The sequence below is a fragment of the Schistocerca americana genome, chromosome 8 (assembly GCF_021461395.2).
Source record: "Schistocerca americana isolate TAMUIC-IGC-003095 chromosome 8, iqSchAmer2.1, whole genome shotgun sequence".
NCBI classification, from domain to species: domain Eukaryota; kingdom Metazoa; phylum Arthropoda; class Insecta; order Orthoptera; family Acrididae; genus Schistocerca; species Schistocerca americana.
In genome coordinates this window covers 332,518,425-332,546,334 of record NC_060126.1, presented here as the reverse complement: position 1 = coordinate 332,546,334, position 27,910 = coordinate 332,518,425, and the positions used below count along the sequence as shown (strand labels likewise).

General features: G+C 43.0%; 1 protein-coding gene across 1 annotated transcript in view; it reads left to right on the top strand.

The window, feature by feature from the left end:
- Positions 1 to 5,794: 5,794 nt before the first annotated feature.
- Positions 5,795 to 27,910, top strand: part of LOC124545186 (sodium-coupled monocarboxylate transporter 1-like) — a 201,826-nt gene continuing 179,710 nt past the window's right edge. The window contains exon 1 of the mRNA XM_047124046.1: positions 5,795 to 5,925. The gene's annotated coding sequence lies outside the window, so the exon portion shown is untranslated. The remainder of the gene's footprint in view (positions 5,926 to 27,910) is intronic.

The following is a 27,910-nucleotide window of genomic DNA, read 5'->3' as shown; positions in this document are numbered from 1 at the left end:
GTTCCGCCGGCCGGAGTGGCCGTGCGGTTCAAGGCGCTACAGTCTGGAACCGAGCGACCGCTACGGTCGCAGGTTCGAATCCTGCCTTGGGCATGGATGTGTGTGATGTCCTTAGGTTAGTTAGGTTTAATTAGTTCTAAGTTCTAGGCGACTGATGACCTCAGAAGTTTAGTCGCATAGTGCTCAGAGCCATTTTTGAACCCACAAGTTCCGTAGGAGAACTCCTATGAAGTTTTGTAAGTAGGAGATGGGGTACTGGCGGAGTATAGCTGTGAGGTGTGTCGTGTGCCCTTCTCGGGTGGCTGACCTGTTAGAGCACTTGCCTACTAAAGGGAAAGGTCCTTATTTCGAGTCTGGGTCCAACACATGGTTTTAATCTGCCAGGAAGTTTCATAGAATCATTTTATTTTGTTGTCGACGAGTTGCGTGATGTGATGTAAGGACAACCATTTTATATTTTATGACTGACTACGATTTTATCGCCGGCCGCAGTGACATGGCGGTTATAGGCGCTACAGTCTGGAACTGCGCGACCGCTACGGTCGCAGGTTCGAATCCTGCCTCGGGCATGGATGTGTGTAATGTCTTAAGGTTAGTTAGGTTTAAGTAGTTCTAAGTTCTAGGGGACTGATTACCTCAGCAGTTATGTCCCATAGTGCACATAGCCATTTGAACCATTTGAGCGATTTTATCAACCAGGGTGTAAAACTGTTCTCAGTTTTTGTGTCGTTGCATACAAGTTTGCTTCACTGAACTTGGCTTTCGTACAATTTCCGGTTAATGATTGATGTGATATTACTGGTACAAGCAGTTTGTTCAACCTGCTTCTCGTGCAAGTGTGGTTCAGTTTTGCTGTCGTTATGAGCACCAAATTTCTTATTCATGTTGCTTCCTACACCAACGCATGTCATTGTATGACTTTTACTGATACATTCAGTTTCTGTTCATCCTGCAATTTATATATGAGTGATGATAAGATGTTTGCTTACAACAAAAACTGGGTAGTCATCATATTTTAACTGTCTTTTGCACATGCGATCTAGGGGTTAAAAAGTTTTTGTAAGAATAAATTTAACTATTTGTAGAAAGATCGTGTATTCCATTACTGATAATGTCAGGCATAATTTTACCTAATTAATTAATACGTTGTACCCATTGTGTTTGGTAAAATCTTAATGGAAATATGGAGCAATATACAAAAGTTGCCGAAAACGTGAAAGGGTTGGGTTGTTTTGGGGAAAGAGACCAAACAGCGAGGTCATCGGTCCCATTGGATTAGGGAAGGATGGGGAAGGAAATCGGCCGTGCCCTTTCAGAGGAACCATCCCGGAATTTGCCTGGAGTGATTTAGGGAAATCACGGAAAACCTAAATGAGGATGGCAGAACGCGGGCTTGAATCGTCGTCCTCCCGAATGCGAGTCCAGTGAAACGTGAAAGGAAAATGAACTTTTGTACTGCTCTGTCTTCCTACTTTACAAGAATTTCAAGCGCTGGAGCCGGAACTCTCGAACTGACAACACGTGCCTCTTGTATGCGATTTGTTTTCAGAAGCACTACACCTCCAGTCATCTTGGAGGTTGTTGCTGCTGTAGGTCTAGAGGTCAGAGCAGGTCTCTACAAGATGGCTGCTGAGGTTGTTGCGGGTCCGGCTGTAGCCGATGTCGATCCTGTAGGCCTTAACATGTCGAAGCCGACTGCTGAACAAGCAGAAAGAGCGTTACATACAGACTAAGACACGCAAACAATGTAACTGAATGAACTGAATCTGCGTTGGCGAACTTCAAGAGGATGTTCATAGTTCAAGAAGTATAGTAATTTTGGTCCAACAGAATACATACTTTCAAAATGACTACTGAACGGCATGATGTAGCGAGAGGTATAATCCCACCTGGCTAACCAGATTTATCACTGTAAGTTCCTACATCTTCTGTAAACTTGCGTTACCACATCCTATAGTCTCCTCCATCCTGAGAAGTCGGACCAGCTACCGCCCCTCCAGAGACAGGTGCCACCTTCCCTCCATCACCATGCACGCCATAACCTTTCCCAACGCATTTTCAACTCCCTTTTCCCCCTTGGCCTCCCCGAGATCTATCCCTCACTCCCGTCCCATGCCGAATGACAGTTACAACCCACCCCTGCGCTACACAGATGGCACCCCACTCATTTCCAAACACATACACTCATTTATCAGTTCCTTTCCACAACGACATCCTTCAATATTTTCCATCCAGAACCTTCCCCGATATTTCAGATACCCTAGTTCCCACTCACAGTTACCAGGATCCCACATTAGATGACTCTCATTATGATTTAGAATCTATATCGCATCACTACCATCCTTATCATAAACGTCATCATCTACAAAACTGGCTTAAAAAGTGTCTTGACCGCAATAAAATATTTATTTATAATGGTTGCCAGTTTCTGAATGTGACGGCCTTCAGGCCTTTTTCCAGTTCGTGCAGTATGGCATAGCAACCAGTAATAAACATTTACTAGAGATAAGCAGTCTTGGCTGCGAAACAGGCATTTTTATTCTGCATTTTGCCAACAACACGTTTAGCCTTAATTAAGACTTCTGCAGATTGGCCTACAAACAAAAATACAAACTTTTATTAGACAATAGCATGACCCCGAATGTGTTAATCTTCGGACTATCAAGGAAAATATTACAGCCAAATTACTGGCGTAAAAGGTGTTAAGCACACATGCTGCTGTCCATGCAAATGTCTTAGCAGGCAATCACCGTTGTCAATATTTTAAGAACATTGTGTGGTGCCATTCAAAATTAATATAAATAGAATATAACAGCTGAAAGTATTCAGAAGCCAGTAAATGATATTGACCATCAAAGACATCAATACACACACAGAGAAAAAGTTTTTAAAACAACGTACTGATATAAAATAGCGTCGAGTACACGGGAAGCCCCGTTTAAAACAAAGTGAGTTGTTGCCCTTGTCGAGTATTAACGGACTTCGTGCAGTGCCCTATTAAAAAAAAATGAACCAAAAGATAGCCAAAGGCATTCAAGGCGATTAATCTGAACATGCCTCTAAGATACGTACTGAAAAATAAGGAGGCAAACCGTTCACCGCCACCGCCTTCTGGCATGGTATACGTAAATGGTCTGAAGATGGTCAGATTATGACTGAAACTGGTAACCACTGTAAATAAAAAATCTAACGAGGTGTAGGCTGTTTTTAATCTAATTTTAAAATGTTTTAACCGTACTGTTGTTTCTCCACGAGAAATTTTCTTAAAAATTACAGTCATCATGTGAGTTCTCTGCTTATAAAGTATTTCTCTCCTAATCTAAAGTATTTTATAAAAAATGAATAGCTGAAAGGCGGCAACATGGCTTAAGTAAATTTTTATTAATAATAAACAACATTAAAGTATCAGCAATAGCAGAAAGAAATGTTTAAAAAATAAAATACTGAATATGGAAGGCTTTCAAAGCAGAAGAAATAAAAAATCGAGAACAACATGGACGGAAGAAAGGAAGAGACTTCATGGTAGAAAAAGTAAGGGCATACTGGAAAAATAGGAAACAACAACAAAGGAAGAAGAGGAAGAGGAACTGAAGTTCCTAACGTGATCCTAGTTGGTGAATACTATTGTTGTTGTTGTTGTGGTCTTCAGTCCTGAGACTGGTTTGATGCAGCTCTCCATGCTACTCTATCCTGTGCAAGCTTCTTCATCTCCCAGTACCTACGGCAGCCTACATCCTTCTGAATCTATTTAGTGTATTCATCTCTTGGTCTCCCTCTATCATTTTTACCCTCCACGCTGCCCTCCAATACTAAACTGGTGATCCCTCGATGTCTCAGAACATGTCCTACCAACCGATCCCTTCTTCTTGTTAAGTTGTGCCACATGCTCCTCTTCTCCCCAATTCTATTCAATACCTCCTCATTAGTTATGTGATCTACCCATCTAATCTTCAGCATTTTTCTGTAGCATCACATTTCGAAAGCTTCTATTCCCCCTCTTGTCTATACTATTTATCGTCCACGTTTCACTTCCATACATAGCTACACTCCATACAAATACCTTCAGAAAAGACTTCCTGACATTTAAATCTATACTCGATGTTAAGAAATTTTTCTTCTTCAGAAACGCTTTCCTTGCCATGGACAGTCTACATTTTATATCCTCTCTACTTCGACTATCATCAGTTATTTTGCTCCCCAAATTGCCATTGACAGTCTACATTTTATATCCTCTCTACTTCGACTATCATCAGTTATTTTGCTCCCCAAATAGCAAAACTCCTTTACTACTTTAAGTGTCTCATTCCCTAATCTAATTCCTTCAGCATCACCCGATTTAATTCGACTAGATTCCATTATCCTCGTTTTGCTTTCGTTGATGTTCATCTTATATCCTCCTTTCAAGACACTGTCCATTCCGTTCAACTGCTCTTCCAAGTCCTTTGCTGTCTCTGACAGAATTACAATGTCATCGGCGAACCTCAAAGTTTTTATTTCTTCTCCATGGATTTTAATACCTACTCCGAATTTTTCTTTTGTTTCCTTTATTGCTTGCTCAATATACACATTGAATAATATCGGGGAGAGGCTACAAACCTGTCTCACTCCCTTCCCAACCACTGCTTCCCTTTCACACCCCTCGACTCTTAAAACTGCCATCTGCTTTCTGTACAAATTGTAAATAGCCTTTCGCTCCCTGTATTTTACCCCTGCCACCTTTAGAATTTGAAAGAGGGTATTCCAGTCAACATTGTCAAAAGGTTTCTCAAAGTCTACAAATGCTAGAAACGTAGGTTTGCCTTTGGGTCAAGTGGCTCTGAGCACTATGGGACTTAACATTTATGGTCATCAGTCCCCTAGAACTTAGAACTACTTAAACCTAACTAACCTAAGGACATCACACAACACCCAGTCATCACGAGGCAGGGAAAATCCCTCACCCCGCCGGGAATCTAACCCGGGAACCCGGGTATGGGAAGCGAGAACGCTACCGCACGTCCACGAGCTGCGCACAGGTTTGCCTTTCCTTAATCTTTCTTCTAAGATAAGTCGTAAGGTCAGTATTGCCTCACGTGTTGCCCTGAGGAAATATTACGGCTGTAGTTTCCCCTTGCTTTCAGCCGTTCGCAGTACCAGGACAGCAAGGCCATTTTGGTTAGTGTTACATGGCCAGATCAGTCAATCAATCAGACTGTTGCCCCTGCAACTACTGAAAATGCTGCTGCCCCTCTTCAGGAACCACCCGTTTGTCTGGCCTCTCAACAGATACCCCTCCGTTGTGGTTGCACCTACAGTACGGCTATCTGTATCGTTGAGGCACGCAAGGTCCATGGTTCATACAAAAAAAAAAAAAAAAAAAAAAAAATCCACACAACTATGTGGAACTAATATGGTGTAAGGGAAATGTGTAATTGTGATGTTGCTTAATATTCCCTATGTGGCGAAATAAAATAATGGCTAATAAAGAAATAAAATACTTATCAGGAAATACAAGACCTGCCTAAGCAAGAAAATGTTAAGGCAAATAAAACCGATTACATTTTCATACATCAGACACGAGCTGACAGCTTAATAGCGTACATGCAACAGTATATTTCTTAGTGACGCATAATCTGTGAAGGCTGCGTGGAGGGGGACCGCTCCTGTCAGAAATGATTATGAGACTAGTGCACGTAAACACGATGGCGTCAGTGAGGGGGACTCTTTTGTCTGCGGACTTCGGACTCTCCTGGCTGTGATGCTGCTGTCTCTGAATGCTTCCTTACGCCGGTTTTGTGTCAGTCGGCAACGGCTCCTCGACCCAGGTACACCACACCTACATCTGCTGGTTCTTGGGAGACGCGCCAGTAACTGCCTGGTCCACCAGCAGACATACGGGATTGTTGTTCCACCCGAAGCCTTACAACCCACAAGCAGTGGTATACGGTAAGTATGTCTTTCTTCTCCCCCGTTGGCTGGGATACTACAGTCTTTCGTGAGATTTAGTTGTATAAAATCTCGTCGACTGTTGGATCAATAGAGACAGATAAGTGGACCTGGAGATTGATAGCTGAAGAAATCAACCATGTTCATTTTAAATACGCAACTAAAATTATTTAACGAAACCACCAAAAAGTACAATAGTGACTGTTCTGGCGGAGAACTGAGTTACAGTTCCATCGAATCGCGTCCACTGTCGTAACTATTATGCTGTCTTACTGCCTAATCAAATCTTCTGCTGAGCTAGGTGCAGTGTGCTATAGTAAGTTCAGTCACATTTACAAAGTCGAGCATCGTAATGAATTATTTTTCTTACTATAAACCCATATCACGCCAGAATCTACTCTTAATTGTAAAAATGTCAGGATTCTAACTTCTCAAACTAGGAGCATGTTTCGAATATCAACTCACCATTCTAAAGTGGTTTTCTCTGCTAGCCAATGTCACAACACCACTTCTACATTCCATATGAACTTCCGTTTCCGTTAATTATACAGCTTCTTTAAATCGATATGATTTCCATAAAATAGGCTTAAACCTACTAGTATGCTCTATTGATCATCGTTAAAAAAATGTGTAATCCGAAAGGCAGCTAGTCATAGTAACAGAGCGACCTTCATTGGAATGACTACGTAAAACAAAAAGTAGGAAAAGCAAAAGTCAGAGCGAGATTCACAGGAATAATCTTAAATAAATGTAACTCTACATCTACATCTACATCCATACTCCACAAGCCACCCGACGGTGTGTGGCGGAGGGTACCTTGAGTACCTCTATCGGTTCTCCCTTCTATTCCAGTCTCGTATTGTTCTTGGAAAGAAGGATTGTCGGTACGCCTCTGTGTGGGCTCTAATCTCTTTGATTTTATCCTCATGGTCTTTTCGCGAGATATACGTAGGAGGGAGCAATATACTGCTTGACACCTCGGTGAAGGTGTGTTCTCGAAACTTCAACAAAAGCCCGTACCGAGCTACTGAGCGTCTCTCCTGCAGAGTCTTCCACTGGAGTTTATCTATCATCTCCGTAATCTTCGCAATTACTAAATGATCCTGTAACGAAGCGCGCTGCTCTTCGTTGAATCTTCTCTATCTCTTCTATCAACCCTATCTGGTACGGATCCCACACTGCCGAGCAGTATTCAAGCAGTGGGCGAACAAGCGTACTGTATCCTACTTCCTTTGTTTTCGGATTGCATTTCCTTACGATTCTTCCAATGAATCTCAGTCTGGCATCTGCTTTACCGACGAACAACTTAATATGCTCGGAATTAACTGCTTCCAGTTGCTGACCTGCTATATTTTAGCTAAATGATAGGGGATCTTTCATTCTATGTATTCGAAGCACATTACACTTGTCTACATCCAGATTCAATTGCCATTCCCTGCACCATGAGTCAATTCGTTGCAGATCCTCCTGCATTTCAGTACAATTTTCCATTGTTACAACCTCTCGATATACTGCAGAATCATCCGCATAAAGCCTCAGTAAACTTTCGATGTCATCCACAAGGTCATTTATGTATATTGTGAATAGCAACGGTCTTACGACACTCCCCTGCGGCACACCTGAAATCAGTCTTACTTCGGAAGACTTCTCTCCATTGAGAATGACATGCTGCGTTACACAATTGGTCTGATAGTCCATATGCTCTTACTTTGTTCATTAAACGACTGTGGGGAACTGTATCGAACACCTTGCGGAAGTCTGCGAAGGAAGAGGCCTTTGGTCTACTGATGCTCGAGCATTGTTCACCAATACCACACTACCTTACGCGGTAGGACTTGATTTAAGAGGTAGGGAAGTCGGCACGTGTTAGAGATGGTCAACGAACGCGTTATGCATCACGAAGAAGTTTAATACAGAAAACACTTTCCGGGAAGTGCTAATACCGAGTCTTACAGGCAATCATTCTTCCCAAGCGCCATTCGCGCGTGGAACAGGTAAGGGTGGATCAGTTAGTAATACAAAAAGTATTCTCCTCCACGCACCACTGGGTAGCTTGCGGAGTATGGTATGGATGTAGATGCAGATGAGTGACTCAATCATTTAAATCTGCGCCCAGTTGACCTGCGATTTATTTTATATAACAGTTTCTGATCCGACACCAGGAGGCTGAGCAGATCACTTTCCAGACTTTATCAATACAGAAAAACATAGGTGGTTAATGAGAATCGAACATCGGACCACCAATCAGTAGCCAGACACGATAAAAATTAGACTGTGCTTTTTAGCACGTTCTTATTAATCCACTTTCTTCTCTGCTCGATACAAATTTTGCCATTGATTATAGATTAATTTCACTATGAGCGGAGGACTTCAAACTTTCAACATAGATCAGAACTGGATAACAATACAATATTAACTCGTTTTCGTCTATGGTATGGAGAGTTCGTTTTTCCACCTGCCTATTCGGTACAGATTTTTCAATTGATTTAAAACAAATTTTCCCGATGAGCTGAAGACCTGATCTTTCCACACAGCTCAGAAATGAATCATAATGCAGCATTAACTCATGTTCCCGACATTGTGTCAGTGAAATAGCCACCAATACAGTACTGAAAGTACTTGTTTTAGTCTATAGTCATAATTTATTTGTTTTGTCTTCTGGTAGTTGGTTTCAGTACGTAATAACATGAACAGACTATCCACTGGTACGCCGTAGTAACGCACACATCCCAGTTAGAAGTGGTCAAATACCAAAAATATTTGACACCCCTGTTTGGAAAGGTATAGTGACGACTGCGTTCCTGTGAATGGCCTGTACATGCTGTCATGTACTGAAACCGGTAGCTATTAGACCAAAAAAAAAAAATTGCAAAGATAGACGAAAACATGTACTTCTTCAGTATTAAAGGGCTTTCCTGTCTAGGCTGGGGGTACTTCCTGTGCCGTTGCTATTTCCTAATATTTCTGTTCCAGTCGCGGACTATTTCGCTGTGAGAACGACTGCTCGTAAGCCTGTGTGAGGATTTGAATATTTCTAATTTTCACCTTCACGCCCTTTTCACGAGATATACTTCGGAGAGAACAATACATTGGTTAATCCAGTTTAAGAAAAACTTAAATAAACCTGAAATCTACCATATGCCTTCTTGTAATCTCATCAAAATTAAATAGATTAAAAAATTCCATACTTATAATAGTACGAAGCCGAAAATATTTTTTAAATAATGTTTTATATAACACCTTTAAAACTATATATGATGAGATTAGCAATAGCAAAGCTGGATAACGCGGCGAGTTATTTTTGGAAATTTTATGGCCCTGTTTGGCTGCTACAAAAATCTTCTCCTACGTGAAGACAAGCAAGTGCGAAAAAAAATCCTTCTTTGTATGTTGCTCCGGCCGATTATACTACGTAGTGCAGTTTTGATGGTACTGCATCTAAACTCAGACGCTTCAATTCAAACAAAGCTACTGTCTTAGTACTGTGCAGCACGTAAGACTATCTTAGTATAATGAATAATGCAACTATGCTTTTTGCAGACTTTTGTTAATAGTTTTTAGTTACATAGTTTCACTGACAAAGTGCAGTTCCAGCTTAGTCAGTCTCCTTTTTTTCCCTTCACCATTTCAATAACAAACGAGAAATGGGAAATGTGAGAAAACTTTATGTGACTGCTTTACAATGTTTCGGTCGATATGGCTTGACAGAAATCATGCAGTAAATTCAGTACCGTATGGTTTGCAGTTAGGTTAATTTTTCTCCATTTATTTCGACTGGAAGCTTTTGTTTTGCATCAAGAAAAAAAGGGAAAAGGAGAGTGAAATTTTCTAAGTCGGAAGAGAACAGCGTTGCACAATCAATAATGGCATTGCACAATCAAGCAAGTAACAAAGCGAGCCAGCGGCTAGGCGTAAACATTAGGACACGGTTAGTCGGTCACTAGAGTGCGACATCAACACTTCCATGTGTGAGTGTGAGCGAGCTCAGTGGTAAAGGGATAGACAACCTGTCCCCGTTACTCTCATGACGTTATCTAAGAAGCATTACGGAGGGTGCAACAACATCCATCAGGCCTTTGACGTAGCAGCTAAGACACTGAAACAAATTGGTTAAATAAATGTATCAAAACAGAAGAATACAGACGACGTTTGAAGTACAGAACCGATTCGGTCACGACGAGTGATAACAAGAAGAAGAGCCTCTCCTCGACGCCATAAATCCTCCACCTCCCAAAGTTAGACTCAGTCACTCGGTAGAAATGATGTGGCTCATGTCGTTCGCAAACGATTCTCTAAATATTGTGCTATAACGTTTTCTTATGTGACTGTTCCTGCACTGGTAATATTACTGCCGCCTTACGAAATGACCACCGATCTTTAGCCATGGATGACAGAGGGCAGCCTCCAGTACAAGCTGTCACTGACGAGTAGTCCAGGGGCCAACCAACACCGATCTAACCAGGGGCACTAAGTGTGTCAGCGACCTACAGAACCGGCAAGCGAGGATAAGCGTTAGAGATAGTTCTTGGATAGCAGGTAACCTGAAGAAGCAAAGTAACATCGATTTTGCTGTAATGAGAGATATTACAACGTATGTACAGTGAACAATGCATACCACTCTTAACGTAACCGAAACCTTGGGTAACCTGGGTCAGTGTAAATTCTTTTCCACAATAGATTTCAGGAGCACTTATCATCAAATTGAAGTATGTCCAGGGGATGGGCATAGAACAGATCTATAGCACCATCTGGTCACTACCAATATCACAGAATACCAGATGGGTTGAAGAACGCGCCTGCAAGATTCTTACACTTGTTAGAGTCCTTCAAGGTTTAAAACCGGAAAAAGTATGATCTGTTTGGATGACCTCATAGATATACAAGTGAAATGATTAAGATAATTATTTGATGGATTAAGAAGAGCTTGAGTCACGTTGAGCATTGACAAATATCATTGTGATCGTTCACAAGTTGGTTACCTTGGGCACATTATTAGCGAAGAAGGTATGAGGACAGGTCTTCGTCTCACTTCACCTGTGTGTAATTATACGGTTCTACAGACAGTAAAACAATTACAATCACTCCTTGGTTTAGCAGCTTATTACAAAAAAATTTCTTCAAGGGGTTTCCAGGAAATGCACAGCTATTGACACCTTAATGTCATACAGCATTTCAAAATGTGAAAGAGATATTAACTTCACATCCTCTGTAAGTTTCTCCTGACTTTACCAAAGAAATTGTCATTCAAAGCAAGCAGTACTACTTTACGTCCCATTTTCAGTCAAAATTAGGATGGTCAGGATCATCCTTTAACGAAGAAGTCTCTCTGTCTAAACAACAATGAGTGCAGCTATTGACTACGGAAAAAAGAGATGTTAGCTTTAATATATGGTATTTCGTATTTTCGTTGTTATTTATATGGTCGTAAATTTAAGTTAATTACAGATCATGCATCGTTGAAGTGGTTATTGGGACGAAAAGCCACTTCCAGTCCACTAACAAGGTGGGCACTGAAATTGAGTTTCAGTTTCAAGTAGCTCACAACCATGGTGTTAAATACACAAATGCCGCCATATTTAGTAGGAGAATTGCAGTGTTGGGTTAAATTTAACAGATTTGACTAAAGCACACGAAACTGAAAAGGAATGCCAATTATACAGCAAGCAGCCACAGATTCTTATACCTTGAAGGATTAATGTGTAGATCAACAAATTGCGAGCATCACGTTGTTGTGCCTACAGTACTCCAAACTGAAGTATTATGACAAGCACATGATCATGCACTGTTGGAACATGTAGATAAAATAAATACTGGAAGACGAAATGCAGAGAGATTTTGGTGGAAAGGACGACATAGGAACGTGAAGCAATATGTTACAAACTGCATTGCTTGTGTTAAACGAACAGATATAAGTAAACAAAAGGTGCAGCTCCAGAGGTTACCAGAAACAGAAAACTTTTGAAGTAATGGGCACTGATGTGTTACGACAGTTTAATAGAAGTTTAGCAAAAGTGTGTACTGACTATGTTGGATCATTTATTGAAGTAGCTGGTAATGATAGCGATATCAGATCGCAAAGCAAGCACTGCAACTCAAGCCATGAATAACAATTGGTGACTTAAATCTGAAGTACCAGAAGCTTTAGTCACAGATCAAGGAACTACTTTGATGGCTGCCTTTTACCGCAAATTGTAAACCAAAGAAATGCTTGAGAAAGTGTCAAGGACTACATCAGGTAGAATGAACGACTTCATCAGTCAATGTGAAGTTGCAGTTGCTGATGAAAACATTAGTAATACATGTTAGTCAGCTAAATCATTATAAACGTACCAGTGATACATTGCTGCAAGTACCATCACCATTACAGCGGAAGGGGGAGTTACCACACATAACAAATGTAGCCCATAATGTATCATATGGACATAAGTCTATGGATAAGTAACAGAGTATTGGGTTATACATGTCTACAGGGTGACAATTATTGAACTATATAAAGAAAACGTAAATTAGTTACAAACTACTCTGTGCATACACTTTATTCAACATGTAAACGTCACTGCAGATATTAGGATCTACGTTATGACATGTTCGATATGCCTGCCATCAATGGAATGAAGTGGCTTACCCATGTACTTACAACTACCTATATAGGCTGCTAGCCACCGTATGGTGTGTGGCAGAGGGTACTTCGTGTACCTCTGTCATTTCCCAGCTTTCCTGTTACATTCATTAACGGCTTAAATAATCTTTGTATGAAATGCTCCATCTGTTCAGAAAACGTATTGCAAAAGAATAACTGCTAAGAAAAAGGACCAATTACATTATTCAGTTTTCTTTCTAATCAAAAGCATTGCTCAGTACTGAACTAATAGAATAGAGTTGTGAGTATTGGAAATATTTATTAGGTCATTACAGTTTAAATACCAACAGAACCATTCTGTGCTTTGCAGGTTTGTAACATTAGATATATTCTATTGTTTCCATTCGTGTATCAATCTTCACTATACCTGATCAGATGTGTTCGTATTAAACTCAGTTAACAGACAGTACAGTTTCTGAGACCCCAGAAAATAGTGAGTCAGTAGTTCAGTAATTCTTACAATGTCACTTTTTATAACGTGCTCTAATCCTTCTACGTTATGACATGTTCGATATGCCTGCCATCAATGGAATGAAGTGGCGCAGACTAACAGAAATTCTGCGTGACCCCTAAAATGTCGGAACATCGATGCTGTCGATGACCTCCTGAATGGCTGTTTTCAGCTCAGCAGTAGCTTTGCGGTTATTGCTGTACATCCTATCTTTAACAGAATACCACAAAAAGGAGTCGCATGTGTTCAGATCCCTAGAATATGCAGGCCTATCGGGGCCCATCCCAGTGGCCTCTGGCCTCTGCACTCCGCTGCAGAGTAAAAATCTCATTCTGGAAACATCCCCCAGGCTGTGGCTAAGCCATGTCTCCGCAATATCCTTTCTTTCAGGAGTGCTAGTTCTTCAAGGTTCGCAGGAGAGCTTGTAGGAGACGAGATACTGGCAGAAGTAAAGCTGTGAGGACCGGGCGTGAGTCGTGCTTCGGTAGCTCGGATAGTAGAGCACTTGCCCGCGGAAGGCAAAGGTCCCGAGATCGAATCTCGGTCGGGCACACAGTTTTAATCTGCCAGGAAGTTTCATATCAGCGCACACTCCGCTGCAGAGTGAAAATCTCATTCTGGAAACGTCCCCCAGGCTGTGGCTAAGCCATGTCTCCGCAATATCCTTTCTTTCGGGAGTGCTAGTACTGCAAGGTTCGCAGGACAGCTTCTGTATCGTTTGGAAGGTAGGAGACGAGATACTGGCAGAAGTAAGGCTATGAGGACCGGGCGTGAATTGTGCTTCGGTAGCTCAGATGGTAGACCACTTGCCACGCGAAAGGCAAAGGTCCCGAGTTCGAGTCTCGGTCGGGGACACAGTTTTAACCTGCCAGGAAGTTTCATATCAGCGCACACTCCGCTGCGGAGAGAAAATCTAATTCTGGTATTGCATGTAGCTTGCAACAGCATACATAGTATTCCTTGAGATAAAACTTAATTCTGAGGAGGGAGGGGATTCATGATTAATCTTTTTTACTACGTTGAGTTGAAGATGGTAGCAAAATATATCACGAGCATAGTGTTTTTTACACATATGTGAAGTGGAGGTAATTGAGATGTAGTCATTGAAAAACGGAAGTTTATCCTTGAGTGTGTTCAGGTTCAAACTGGTGAAGTGTTACTTTTTTCAGAGCAGAGGGATACATATTGTCAACGTCAGTAAGAGAATTAGCAACTGTGTCTAATTCATACATGTGATTGTGTGAGATTCAATTATTCCTAAGAAATATGGAAGCATCAAGGTGCAAAAGAGAAGCATCAGTGCCACAACCATACTTTCATTGTGTTGGCAGTGACTGGATCTCTACGCGTTCCAAGCAGAAACAGTAGTAATATATTGCTACAACACAACATATTCACAGGTATTATTTAAGACAGAGTGGGTTATTAGTTAATGGAACCAAGTGTGACACATACAAAACTCAGTTTACCTTCCTGCTACAGTTAAAGGTACTGTGATAGTTAAAGAACTCGACCAGTGTTGAGTACGTTACCCTTACAAAACCTAAGCCTCGTCATCATTATCTTGGCTCCCAATTTACTACAGGTGAATTAATCGTTTCAGAGAAAATACAAATTTCAGGAGCTCAAATATTAAATCATATAGAGAAATATCAAGAGAAACATAGACGGTGTATTATTACGATCAGTATATCAATCGCTGTTGTCATCAAAATACTAACATATATTTCTACACTTTATTTTTTTCTAAGAAAAGAAACTCCCATGGATTGTATTTGCGCTAAGATATAAGGGATTTTAGAGGATACAATTCATGAAGAAGCAAACTAGGAAGATAATACAGTATTTAACTACTATAATACTTCTTGTGCTTAAAAGAACCAAAAGTACAGAGCGAGAGTAATTATCACAGGTAGTTCACTAGCTGTCTAGCAAAGAACAAAATCCGGAACAACTTTTTGTCAAATTGGAGGGTGTGGTACAAATCAAGAAAGGATGCGTAGCATTGCTCAAGCACAAGGAAGTATCAACACAGCAAACCGCTCGGCTTACACATTACGGTAAAGTTGTCGGTTACGAAAAGCGCAACATAAACTTTTCTATGTGAGAATGTGGGCAAGCTCAACAGAAAAAGGTTAGGCGAGAGCAGAGGAGCCTACCGCTTTTACTCTCGAAGCATTATAAAAGAAGCGCTAAGGACGATGCAGCAACATCCGTCAGGAAGTTGACAGGGCAGTTAAGACACTGAAACAAATCAGTCAAGCAAATGAAGTAGAGCAGGAGACCATTGACGATTCGTAGAGGGCAGAAGGATTCAATCATGAGGAACAATGTCAAAAAAAAAGAGCCTCTCGTGGACACCATAAATACTCCATATGATACGGCAGTGCCAGTGCAATTCCGAATTACGTTCAGTGTTCCTTCGTACATGTATGCGTGTCAGAAGGAACACTGCATCGTAATTCGGAATTGCACAGGCAGTGCAATATCGTATTTATCCTTCAACACCGGGCAACCGACATTTAAGTAAAATATTTCCTCCACAAGGGATCATACATAATGGATATATGAGTATAGGCTACAGACACATGATTGATTACATATGGAAGTTTAGGTCTAGCCACGAATCGCGCTCGGGTAGCCAAATGGTAAGGCGACCACTCGCGATAAGTGAGAAATGCGGATACGACTCCCAGACCGACATTCATTTTTTATTGTTGCAATTCCATTATTTAACTGATAGTTGTTCATATTCACAACTGCGAATATATTTCATGTATAAGGACAAACATATTATATTAGAACTGACATGTGATTACATTTTCACGCAATTGGGGTGCATAGATCCTGATAAATCAGTACCCAGAACAACCACCTCTGGTCGTAATAACGGCCTTGATACGCCTAGGCATTAAGTCAAACAAAGCTTGGATGGCGTGTACAGGTACAGCTGCCCATGCAGCTTCAATATGATACCACAGTTGGTCAATAGTAGTGACGAGCCAGTTGCTCGGTCCCCACTGACAAGACGTTTTTATTTGGTGAGATATATGAAGAATGTGCTGGCCAGGGCAGCAGTTGAACATTTTCTGTATCCAGAAAGGCCCGTAGAGGACCTGCAACATACGGTCGTGCATTATCCTGCTGAAATGTAGGGCTTCGCAGGGATAGACTGAAGGGTAGAGCCACGGGTCGTAACACATCTGAAATGTAACGTCCACTGTTCAATGTGCTGACAATGCGAACAAGAGGTGGCAGAGCCGTGTAACCAATGGCACCCCATACCACGTCTGAGGTCATCACTTCCCGCCCGCATCTCGTGGTCGTGCGGTAGCGTTCTCGCTTCCCGCGCCTGGGTTCCCGGGTTCGATTCCCGGCGGGGGTCAGGGATTTTCTCTGCCTCGTGATGGCTGGGTGTTGTGTGATGTCCTTAGGGTAGTTCGGTTTAAGTAGTTCTAAGTTCTAGGGGACTGATGACCATAGATGTTAAGTCCCATAGTGCTCAGAGCCATTTTTTTTTTCATCAGTCCCCTAGAATTAGGACTAGTTAAACCTAACTAACCTAAGGACATCACACACATCCATGCCCGAGGCAGGATTCGAACCTGCGACCGTAGCAGCAGCGCGGTTCCGAAATGAAGTGCCTAGAACCGCTCGGCCACTGCAGCCGGCTCCCATATCATCACGCCGGATGATACGCCAGTATGCCGATGACGAATACGCGCTTCCAATGTGCGTTCACCGCGATATCGCCAAACACGGATGTGACCATCATGATGGTGTGAACAGAAACTGGATTCATCCGAAAAAAATGACGTTTTGCCATTCGTGCACCGAGGTTCGTCGTTGAGTACACTATCGCAGCCGCTATTGTCTGTGATGCAGCTTCGAGGGTAACTGCAGCCATGGTTCAAATGGTTCAAATGGCTCTGAGCACAGTGGGACTCAACAGCTGAGGTCATCAGTCCCCTAGAACGTAGAACTACTTAAACCTAACTAACCTAAGGACATCACACACATCCATGCCCTAGGCAGGATTCGAACCTGCGACCGTAGTGGTCGCACGGTCCCAGACTGAAGCGCCTAGAACCGCTCGTCCGGCAGCAGCCATGGTCTCCAAGCAGATAGTCCGTGCTGCTGCAAACGTCGTCGAACTGATCGTGCAGATGGTTGATGTCTTGCAAACGTCCCCATCTGCTCACTCAGGGATCGAGACGTGGCTGCACGATCCGTTTCAGCCATGCGGATAAGATGCCTGTCTACTCGACTGCTAGTGATACGAGGCCGTTGGGATCCAGCACGGCGTTCCATATTACCCTCCTGAACCCACCGATTCCACATTCTGCTAAGAGTCATTGGATCTCGACCAATGCTAGCAGCAATGTCGCTATACGATAAACGGCATTCGCGACAGGCTACAATCCGACCTTTATCAAAGTCGGAAACGTGATGATACGCATTTCTCCTCCTTCCACGAGGCATCACAACAACGTTTCACCAGGCAACGATTGCCAACTGATGTTTGGGTATGAGAAATCGATTGGAAACTTTCCTCGTGTCAGCACGTTGTAGGTGTCGCCACCGACGCCAACCTAGTATGAATGCTCTGAAAAGCTAATCATTAGCATACCACAGCATCTCCTTCCTGTCGGCTAAATTTCGCGTCTGTAGCATGTCATCTTCGTGGTGTAGCAATTTTAATGGCCATTAGTGCATTGCTTATTTATTGTAACATATTCTGCATGAGACGATGCCTGTATCACTCATACTCCTGGAGCCTCAGAAGATGAGGAGCAATCTGTAGCCGTGAATGACAGAAGCCAGCGTGTGGTAACAGCCGCCACTGGGAGTAGTCGAGGTGCCTACCAACGTCGTTCCAGTCTGGGGCACAAACTACTCTAAACTCGTGGATCGTCTGCGTCAGATGGCCTACGGAACCGGCAGGCCAAGTTCAACGTTCATCACGACCACGTGGCACCTGATATCGCTGTCCATCTCATAAGAAAATACAGGCAAAGACCTGGGAGTAACTGAACACTCCAAGGACAGTGTTTGAGGAACGACACACAAGTATCAAGGTCCCTACTATTTCCGAGCACATCTTCTGATGGGAGGCGCCTTCCACATAACAAGCGGCAACCCGCTTACCGTAAGTCAACAGCCGTCTGGGCGGATGCAGTGATATAAATGGCAACCAGAATCAGCCACTGGGTCCAGCAAGTTTCTCGACAGCTTGCCAGACCACTAGCCACTGCCCAAGATACGCCGACTGGATAACATTACATTACTGCATTATGCTCTGTAACGAGTAACCAGAGACCACAGGTCATTTGAACCCTAAACATTCAGAAAGTATCTCTAAAGAGCCTCCAAAATTTAGTCAGAGGAGCTCTTGTTCACCATATAAATAATCCAAGATCTGTGTAAACTGGACTCGATTTCGTAATCATTCAAATAGCATCACGTGGAATCTGACCCCCGAAATTTAATTTAATTTCCTGTAGGGTGCTTAACTTCTTTCTCTCGATCTGTGTTGTGAGAACGATTATCAAAGTACACTGCTATTGCATATACGTTATAAGCTCAAAAGAAAAGTAATTACCCTGTTTCACTGAGAGCGTCACTGTCCTAATAAGAGTGGATGTGACTGGTAGGGAGCTATTGGCGTGAGCTTAGCTCGCATTTTATATCACGGTTTTATACCTGTGAAATTCAACTAAAACTGGTTTTAGAATAGCACCAATAACATTGCCTAAGCCCACCAGAATCACACCTATGACACCTGACTAAGAACACACGCACACAGACACACACACACATACACACACACACACACACACACACACACACACACACACACCTGCCTAATATCGTGTAGGGCTCCCGCGAGCACGCAGAAGTGCAGCAACACAATGTGCTATCGACTCGACTGATGGCTGAAGTAGTGCTGGAGGGAGCTGACACAATGAATCCTCCAGGGCTGTCCATAAATCCGTAAGAGTACGAAGGTTGCAGATCTCCCCTGAGCAAGACGTTGCGAGGCCTCCCAGATATGCTCAATAATATTCATGTCTGAGCGTTTGGTGGTCAGCGCAAGTACATAACTCAGAAGGGTGTTACTGGCGCCACTCTGTAGGAATTCTGGACGTGCGGGGTGTCGCATTATCCTGCTGGAATTTCCCAAGTCCGTCGGAATGCACAATGGCCATGAATGGATGCAGGTGATCACACAGAATTCTTACGAACGTGCCACCTGTCGGAGTCGTATCCAGACGTATCAGGGGTCCCCTATCACTCCAACTGCACACGCATTACACCATTGCAGAGCCTCCACCAGCTTGAACAGTCACCTGCTGATATGCAAGATCCATGGATTCATGAGGTTATCTCCATACCCGTACACGTCTGTCCTCTAGATATAATTCGAAACGAGACTCGTCCGACCAGGCAACGTGTTTCCAGTCATCAACAGCCCAATGCCGGTGTTGACGGGCCCAAGCGAGAAGTAAAGCTTTGTGTCGTGCAGTCATCAAGGGTAGACGAGTGGGCCTTCAGTTCCAAAGTCCCTTACCGATGACTTTTCGTTGAATGATTCGCACGCTGACTCTTGTTATTGGCCCAGCAATGAAATCGGCACCAGTTTGCGGAAGGGTTGCACTTCTGTCACCATGAAAGATTCTCTTCAGTCGTCGTTGGTCCTGTGCTTGCAGGATCTTTCTCCGGCCGGAGATTTGATGTTTTACCATACTCATGATATTCACGGTACACACGTGAATTGGTCTACATCTACATCTCTACATCTACATGGATACTCTGCAAATCACATTTAAGTGCCTGGCAAAGGGTTCATCGAACCACCTTCACAATTCCCTATTTTTCCAATCTCGTATAGTGCGGGTAAAGAATGAACACCTATATCTTTCTGTACGAGCTCTAATTTCCCTTATTTGGTCGTGGTGTTCGTTCCTCCCTATGTAGGTCGGTGTCAACGGAAAATTGTCCACTTCATCCCTACTTCGGAGATTCTGTGTCGCCAGCTGTAACACCACGTTCAGACCAACTTAAATTTTGATAACCTGCCATTATAAGAGCAGTAACCGATCTAACAACAGCCCAATACACTTGTTGGGTGATATAGGTTTTGCCCACTGCAGCTTCGTATTCTGCCGGTTTACACATTTTTGTATTGAATGCGCATGCCTATACAAGTTTCTTGGCGCTTCAGTACGTAGCGAGTGTCGTAAAGACGTCGACACCTGCTTTTGGGCCACCAGTTCGGCAGCAAACGAGACTTTCTAAGCTGCCGGACCGTAGGCGAAACGTTTCGCAGCCGTGCGGTCCGAGGTGCCTTGCCACGTTCCGCGAGGCTGTCCCCGTCGGTAGTTCGAGTGTTGGACTTAGCGTTAATTAGATTAAGTATTGTGTAAGCATAAGGACAGATGACCTCAACAGTTTGGCCCCATAGTCGACTGGCTGCCACAATTGCCAGTGAGAAGATGGTAAGGAACCTGTCCATATAGTATATACAGGGTGTTACGAAAAGGTACGGCCAAACTTTCAGGAAACATTCCTCACACACAAAGAAAGAAAATGTTATGTGGACATGTGTCCGGAAACGCTTACTTTCCATGTTAGAGGTCATTTTATTACTTCTCTTCAAAACACATTAATCATGGAATGGAAACACGCAGCAACAGAACGCACCAGCGTGACTTCAAACACATTGTTACAGGAAATGTTCAAAATGTCCTCCGTTAGCAAGGATACATGCATCCACCTTCCGTCGCATGGAATCCCTGATGCGCTGATGCAGCCCTGGCGAATGGCGTGTTGTATCACAGCCGTCCACAATACGAGCACGAAGACGGTTGAGGTCAGGAGAGAGTGGAGGCCATGGAATTGGTCCGCCTCTACCAATCCATCGGTCACCGAATCTGTTGTTGAGAAGCGTACGAACACTTCGACTGAAATGTGCAGGAGCTCCATCGTGCATGAACCACATGTAGTATCGTACTTGTAAAGGCACAAGTTCTTGCAGCACAAGTAGAGTATCCCGTATGAAATCATGATAACGTGCTCCATTGAAAGTAGGTGGAAGAACATGGGGCCCAATCAAGACATCACCAACCATGCCTGCCCAAACGTTCACAGAAAATCTGTGTTGATGACGTAATTGCACAATTGCGTGCGGATTCTCGTCAGCCCACACATGTTGACTGTGAAAATTTACAATTTGATCACGTTGGAATGAAGCCTCATCCGTAAAGAGAACAGTTGCACTGAAATGAGGATTGACACATTGTTGGATGAACCATTCGCAAAAGTGTACCCGTGGCGGCCAATCAGCTGCTGATAGTGCCTGCACACGCTGTACATGGGACGGAAACAACTGGTTCTCCCGTAGCACTCCCCATTTAGTGACATGGTCAACGTTACCTTGTACAGCAGCAACTTCTCTGACGCTGACATTAGGGTTATCGTCAACTGCACGAAGAATTGCCTCGTCCATTGCAGGTGTCCTCGTCGTTCTAGGTCTTCCGCAGTCGCAAGTCATAGGCTGGAATGTTCTGTGCTCCCTAAGACGCCGATCAATTGCTTCGAACGTCTTCCTGTCGGGACACCTTCGTTCTGGAAATCTGTCTCGATACAAACGTACAGCGCCACGGCTATCGCCCCGTGCTAATCCATACATCAAATGGGAATCCGCCAACTCGGCATTTGTAAACATTGCATTGACTGCAAAACCACGTTCGTGATGAACACTAACCTGTTGATGCTATGTACTGATGTGCTTGATGCTAGTACTGTAGAGCAATGAGTCGCATGTCAACACAAGCACCGAAGTCAACATTACCTTCCTTCACTTGGGCCAACTGGCGGTGAATCGAGGAAGTACAGTACATACTGACGAAACTAAAATGAGCTCTAACATGGAAATTAAGCGTTTCCGGACACATGTCCACATAACATCTTTTCTTTATTTGTGTGTGAGAAATGTTCCCTGAACGTTTGGCCGTACCTTTTTGTAACACCCTGTATACTTCAGGGACAGATTCATAGCACTATCATGGACCCATACATGTACTGTCGGGGACAGATATGGTGATCATGTTGGCTAAGTGAGTACCTCAATATCAAGTAGACAGTTCATAGAGGCACATGCCATGAGTAGATGAGCAATGCACTGTTTAAAAACGACGCCACGATATTGTTGCATGAGAGGCAGCACATGAAGTCCCAAGATATCCGTGATGTACCGTTGTGCCGTCGGAATTTCGTGAGCCACTAACCAGCCGTGATCTGCAATAAAACCCAAAAGCTCCCCTCAGCATGACGGCAGGGGGAACACCGCTATGCCTCTTCAAGGTTGGAAGAATGGGACTCTTCACAAGTTGCCACCGTAGTTGTCAGCAATGGTCATATAGGGTAGTACAGGGCTGTCCCTATCGCTGAACACAAAAAGACGTTACTCTTCAATTGCCCATACTTACAGGTCGCAACACCACTCCAAATGCAGCCGTTTGTGTTGTGGTGTTCAACGGCAACCTGTGAAAGGGGCAATAATTCCATAGTCCGGCTGTGGAGTGACACAGAATGTTGCAGGAAGCCCTTTACATGTTCTCAGATGTCAGGCGCAGATATGAATTGATTATGGGATGAGTGGTGCACAGTACGGTTATTGTTCAGGGAAAGACATGTGGGTCCCCGCAATCGAAAAATCTACGAATATCCTGTAGCGTCAGACTGGAGACGTCGTAAGCCTGCTACATACATGCGTCATTTGTGCGATGTGACATTGCAGCCGTTATCTGACAGCCAGGAGGAATCTCCTGTACACACGGGGATGTGTCGCTGTGTTTGCGCCTCATACTCAGTTGCCGTTCGTCAAGGCAACGCACGAACGCCGCGCAGAGCTGGCAGACACAGCTGCTCTCTTCCCACACGCTATCCTCCCCTACGCCGCACAGAGATCTGGCATTTTTCCACATCTCTACTTCTTGATCGTGTCCTTACACATAATTACACAATTCACACTGACAAGGTAATATCCAATCCGACATGTCGAAACCCATTCTGAAATTTTAGGTTGAGCCGTATGTGGCTCACGTTCATGACGTTTGTTCTTTGGTGTTTTGTCACATCGAGTGGCGTTTTGTTTCTTCCTTACCTACTGGCGTAACGAGGTTGCTGGCTTGCCTCCTCGACTGGCAGCAGCAGCGCTTATCGATACTAGTACTGTCGTACTATCTTAGGAGTGACCGCTGGTATTTCCGGGTGCTGGTGGTGTGTATGAGTCAGTCGGTTGGGACGGAGCAGCGAGGAAGCCTCTGCGGGGCGAGACCAGGCCGGGACCACCGGTGGTGTGCACGCGCTTTCGGATCGTGAGGCGCTAGCTGCGAGAGCGACAACGTTCGTTGCCCACCCAACCTGGACGCTGAAGTTGAGTGATCAGTTAACCTGTTATGAAGCCTCAACTGTTGTGACATCACTTCGTTCATTTACGGGTTGTTGCTCCCTGAGCCATTCGGGCTAGCAGCAATGTACGATGTGTTGGAGTCGTCGAAATCTTGCAGCTGTCTTGCTATATTGTGATCAATTATTAAATTGTCTGTTACTTGCCAGTGAAGTGCTCCAGGCGTATTTTCTGCCCTGTAGCCGGTAACGCCCCAGTTACTTGCCCTGGTCGTTAGTTTAGTTTTCCAGCACTGTGCCTTTCGTCATTGTGTCATTGTGTTGATGCTGTCCAGCATGGCGTGTAGTTCGATAGCCCTTTAAGTTGTTTGGTTCATATTTTGCTTAGAGTGGTTGTTGTTCCCTTGGCTGTTTTTAGACGCCAATTTCCGAAGACGTAGGGCTGTTCGTATCCTCGTCCATGGTCGATATTTGTCATCACTGTGCTGTTGGTCGGATGGAAGGGAATTGGCTAAATTGTTGGTCGGCCCTTGGGCCATCCCTGGTTAGGGTTTCCATGCGATTTTTTAACTTCAACGCTGGGCTACCTGTCTCAAAATGGTTCAAATGGCTCTGAGGACTATGGGACTCAACTTCTGAGGTCATCAGTCCTCTAGAACTTTGAACTACTTAAGCCTAACGAACCTAAGGACACCACACACATCCATGCCAGAGGCAGCATTCGAACCTGCGACCGTAGCGGTCGCGCGGTTCCAGACTGTAGCGCCTAGAACCGCTCAGCCACCCCGGCCGGCACCTGTCTCACCTCACCTTAAGTTTGAGCTACCTCCGCTGGCCGATCCTTGGAACACTTCTGAGCACCACTTATTCTGTTTGTTTTAGATTGTGATTTTCATTTTAGTTTGAAGTATTGTACAAGGCCTTCGGCTGTGTATTAACTCAGTTCATTTAAATTTTACACAAAGGCCTACAGAAGTGTGATATTAAAATTTGGAAGATTGATTTTTTTAATTTGTCCTTAAAATTTGTTCTATCTGAAATCATTTGTAATTCAGGTCCTAAGCCGTTAGTTTTTCGATGTGTTACGTGAGGCCTTCAACCCAGGATTTACGTGAACCCCTTTTAATAAGGTGTCCAGCCATGTGTATTCTTTAAAAGAAATATTTTTGTAAGAAGGAAGGGTTTTATTTTAAATTGTTTGTCTGACTTGTTGTTCAGGCCTTCAGCCGTTCTTTCAAATTTGTTTGTGGCATTCAGCCGTGCAATATTTTAATATTTTTTAATTAGGCTTTCTGCTGTTCTGTTGTAAGTTTAAAAATAAATTTCTTGGTTAGAAAAATTGTTTGTTAATATGTTTCAATTATAGCTGTCCTTCAGACGTATAGCGTAGGCCTTCAGCCATTCATTGTTTTCAATTGCATGTCTCTTTTTAAAAAAATTTCTTTCAATTTTTAATTGGTTTTGATTTCTAAGCCAGGCCTTCAGCCGTTCTTGTTTTTGGTATGGTTTTGTGCCTTCAGCCCAGAAAGAATATCAAGTTTCTTTAACGAGGCCTTCAACCGTATTGTCTAATTGTGATCTTTTAAAGCAATATTTAAATAAGTGGTTCTTAGAAAAATAAAGTTGTGTTTGATTGTACAACTCACAGTAACTGTTTACAGCCCCATCTACAATCATCACTTTATCCTGTGCGCTCTCTGAGTACCCACCAACCAGGTTTCATACATATAGGAAGAGTACGCCAAAAAAATTTAAGTCACAATTTTAATTACAAAGATGCTGTGCAAGTAATTTTTAAAATTGTTAATGTTACTCATCTCTGCCGTACGAAGAACCAATTATAAGAGCGACTTGTACAGCCTTTCCTGCCTAGCGTGCGTATTGACGAATTAGTAGACGCAGCCGCGACAAATGAAAGTAGAGCCGCTTAGCGTGAAACACAAAATGAACCATGCCAAAAATTCCTAAAAATCATCAGTTTTTTGAATAATTTGCAGCTGATGTCGATAGCTCAACTATTCCAGATGTAATTATTACCCAAGTAACTAGCAGAAGGAAGAAAAGCAAGGCAGTGCATGATGTTACATTATAAACGACTTCCATAAATCGAGACTTCAGTTTCTTTATTTTATAACAACTCCTGTAGCTCTGTTATTATGATACATTTTGAATAATGTATATTTTACTCCAAAAAAAGCACTTCTTTGTTTATTCCCTGTAGTCAAGAGAAGCTTGAAACGCCTATTGGATGACGAAAACAAATATTTTCCTGAGGAAAGACAAATCAATGCATTCACGCACTTCACAATAATTGATAGTTTTATTTAGATGGAACTAGAACTGAGGAAGAAATAGTAGTGGCTTATGTTCTGCAAGATATGCTGCGTAACAGACATACTTGATTCTAATCCGTGAAATATTTTGGTACGAACTGACAATCCAGAAATAACTGTAGTTTAACAATATTGTTCCGCCGATAAATCTGAAGTGACAAACAACCAGGGAAAATTATATTGTCTGACAGTTTTTGAAAACTGCTTTACACCGTTGAAAAATCTATTATCTGGAGGCTGAACCACACTTACATATAAATTCGGACGAGAGACAGACTAGCAAACTGCGGACGAGAGACTGACCCAGACTGACCCGGCTGACCAACTGACCGGACTCGATCTTAGCGAGGTTTTTTTTTTTTTTGTTTATTGTGATTTCGTTCCCCTGCCCCATATGGGCAGGGGAGGGCTGTCAGCAGCACAATCCGCCGCTCTTCAGCCGAGTGACACGACAACTAACACAAGAATAAAATGATACATACATAAGGAGATAAAAAAAGGAGAACATAAAACAGAGTAAGGGGGGAAAATGGAGGTAAAATATACACTGACAGTTAAAAAAGTCACCAGAAAGTTAAAAAACACAGTTGGCGATTCTTAAAACACAGAGAAGACACTGAATGCGCATGCACAGGTTAAAAGTTGGCCACAGTATAAGAAACACTCCGAAACAACACACTTAAAAACCCACTTGGAGCACACACGACGAAGAATAAAACTACCAGGTGGGACCTGCCGAGGGAAAGGTCAGAGTGGATGGAAAGCAAAGACAGGTATTCAGTCGATACATTTACGCCAAAATTAATGTAACGTTGCATCTCCCAGACAATACTAAATTCAAAATGCAAATAAAATTTACAAGCAAACTATAGTCTTGCTGAGACTACACTTAACCACAGGGCCTCAAATAATGAATGTTCTCCTTGTGCAAGTAATTAAATTTCATAAAATACTCTAAAATTTTAAAATTTAATATAATGTAGTTCAAAATACCTGAACAGCGGGCCCAAATACTGGCTAATTTCCCCGTGCCTATGACCGAGCTACGCAGGATCAATTTAAATATAGTTTTGCTCCTGCAAAGGAATTAAAAGCAACTTCTTCAAAATATACCTAATTCGGAGATACAGGAATACCTTAACAGTTAACAAACGTTAACACTAGAAGCAGACGCTTTCAAAGGCCAGCTACTGTCGTGTCAAAATGAGTCTAAACATTTGCTTATCTAATAATAACCAAATTGAAACTTCCGGGCAGACTCGAACTCAGGTCCTGAGTTAGAGTCTCCGTCCGGCACACAGTTTTAATCTGCCAGGAAGTTTCATAGCAGCGCAAACTCCGCTACAGAGTGAAAATCTCATTCTAATAAAAAAATTATTCAAAAAATTATTCTGAGTGTTAATTACCCACGCAGAACGAGATTATGATATTAATTTACCCTTTCAGGCTTCCATTACTACTACCGAATTTTAAAAAATATTACAGCGAAATGTCACAAGACATACAACTTTAGGCCTTGGGCCCACCAGTAAGGTAACCCGATAACTCTCGTCTCCAGGGGAGATACCGTGACGGCGCCACACATAACAGACTACTGGCGGTAGAAGTGCTAGTAGCCACAGATTAAGACTGGCCATAAGCAAGCGGCAACTGGAAGGATCAAATTTAGTTACAGACATACATAACAAGATAACAAATTTATCGGGCTTTCGTGGATACCTAAGAACAACTAGCAGGCAGTAGGGACACAAGTAAAGAAGCATAGGGCAGTAGCTTAACAGTGCGAATAAATGAACCGGGCAAACTGGTTTAGGAAACGCATAAAAGAATTGAGAGCCAGCAGCAAGCCAACGCATGTGTCCAGTCCAACGCCCGAATTCGAAAATATCGTCGATGTAGCGCTATGCTGAAAGATCTCGTGATATACATTGGATTAAAACATTCGAATTCACTCTTGCCGTTTAAAAGACAACACTATTAGGTAAAACAGTCAGAGCTTTGGTAAGAATTCATCAGGTTATGTTATGTTAACCGGGGACCTAGAAACGACGGAGAGGCTCGGTCCCCGCCGCAGCTGCAGTGGTCCGCAATCCCACGACGACTATCTCTGTCCACTTCACCTCTCCGCCGCCTCACACCGAACCCAGG